This window comes from Orycteropus afer, unplaced genomic scaffold (genome assembly GCF_000298275.1).
Source record: "Orycteropus afer afer isolate SDZICR_OR568_19922 unplaced genomic scaffold, OryAfe1.0 scaffold00351, whole genome shotgun sequence".
Lineage (NCBI taxonomy): Eukaryota > Metazoa > Chordata > Mammalia > Tubulidentata > Orycteropodidae > Orycteropus > Orycteropus afer.
In genome coordinates this window covers 516,732-519,176 of record NW_006921938.1, presented here as the reverse complement: position 1 = coordinate 519,176, position 2,445 = coordinate 516,732, and positions in this window count along the sequence as shown.

Sequence of the window (2,445 nt, the reverse complement as noted above, 5' to 3'; positions counted from 1 at the left end):
GGAAACCCAAGGAGGGGTCGCTATGAGTCAGGTCCAACTTGGTGGCACATAACAACAACAATAACAACATCTTGCAATATAAAGTTGTTAGTGATAGGATAATAGCCATACACAAGGAAGACCAGTTAATACAACTCTTATTCAAATTTATACACTAAATACCAAAGCAAAAGTTGAGAAAATTGAAGACTTTTATCCAATTCTGCAGTCTAAAATTGACCAAACATGCAATCAAGATGTATTAATTATCACAGGTGACTAGAATGCAAAAGTTGGAAACAAAGAAGAATCACCAGTAGTTGGAAAATTTGGCCTTGTGATAGAAATAATGTTGGAGATTGCATGATAGAATTTTGCAAGACCCATGGTTTATTCATAACATATACCTTTTTTCAAAAACACAAACAATGGCTGTACACGTGGACTTCACCAGATGGAGTACACAGGAATCATATTGACTGCATCTGTTGGGAAGAGCCGATGGACAAGCTCAATATCTTCAGCCACACACACAAAAAAGGCCAGGAGCTAATTGTGGAACAGACTATCAATTACTCATGAACAAATTTAACTTGAAGTTGAAGACAGTTAAAACAAGTCCACAAGAGCCAAAATATGACCTGGAATATATTCCTTCTGAATTTAGAGAACATCTAAAGAACAGATTTGATGCATTGAACACCAATGCCTGAAAACCAGAAAAATTATGGATGACATAAAGAACATCATTCATGAAGAAAACACGTGGTCATTAAAAAGTTGAGAAAAAAAGAAAAGAGCAAAACAGATGTCAGAAGAGACTCTTAAACTTGCCCTTGAACAGAGAGTAGCTAAAGCAAATGGAAGAATTGACAAGATAAAAAAGCTGAACAGGAGATTTCAAAGAGCAGCTCAAGCAGACAAAACCAATTACTATAATGAAACATGCAATGACCTGGGGTTAGAAAACCAAAAGTGAAGAACATGATCGGCATTTCTCAAGCTGAAAGAACTGAAGAAAAATAATTAAGCCTCAAGTTGCAATATTGAAAGATTCTATGGGCAAAACATTGAATGATTCATGAAGCATTAAAAGAACATGGAAGGACTACACAGTCACTGTACCAAAAAGAACTGGTCAATGTTTCTCCATTTCAGAAGGTGGTATATGACAAAGAACCAATAGTATTGAGGAAGAAGTTGAAGCTGCGCTGAAGGAATTGGCAAAGAACAAGGCTCCAGGAATTGACAGAATACCCATTGAAATATTTCCCCAAATGGATGCCCCACTGAAGCCACTCATTTCGATATGCCAAGATATTTGGAAGATAACTACCTGGCCAACTGACTGGTAGAGATCCATATTTCTACCCATTCCAAAGAGAAGTGATCCCACATAATGGAAATTATTGAAAAAAATCATTAATATCACATGCAAGTAGAATCTTAATGAAGGTAATTCAAAAACGTTTGCAGCAGTATACTGACAGAGAACTTCCAGAGGTGTAGGCTGGATTCAGAAGAGGATGTGGAACAAGGGATATCATTGCTGATGTCAGATGGATCTTGGCTCAAAGCAAAGAATACAGGAAAGATATTTACTTGTGTTTTATTGACTATGCAAAAGCATTTGATTGTGTGAATCATAACAAATTGTGGATAACACTGAGAAGAATGGGAATTCCAGAACACTTAATTGTCTCATGAGGAACCTGTTCATAGACCAGGAGGCTGTTGTTCGAAAAGAACAAGGGGACACTGCTTGGTTTAAAATCAGGAAGAAACTGTGTCAGTATTGTATCATTTCACCGTACTTATTCAATCTATGTGCTTATCAAACAATCCAAGAAACTGAACTATATGACAAAGAACATGGCATCAGGATTGTAGGAAAGCTCATTAACAACCTGCCATGCACTGACGACACACATAAGGTTGCTGAAAGTGAGGATGACTTGAAGTACTTTCTGATGAAGATTAAAGACTACAGTGTACAATATGGATTACATCTCAATATAAAGAAAACCAAAATTCCCACAACTAGACCTGTAAGCAGCATCACAATGAATGGAGAAAAGACTGAAGTTGTCAAAGACTTCATATTGCTTGGTTCTACTATTGACGCCAATGAAGGTAGCAGTCAAGACATTAGACAACATATAGCACTGGGAAAGTCAGCTGCAAAGGACCTCTTTAAAGTGTTGAGGGGCAAAGATGTCTCCTTTTGACTAAGGTGCAACTGACATAACCCATGATATTTTCTATCACCTCATATGCATGTGAGAGCTGGACAATGAATAAAGAAGACTGAAGAAGAACTGATGCTTTTGAGATGTGGTGCTGGGAAGAATGCTGAAAGTACCATGGACTGCTAGAAGAACTAATAAATCTGTCCTAGAGGAAGTACAGCCAGAATGCTCCTTGGACACGAGGAAGGCCAGACTTTGTCTCACCTACTTTGGTCAT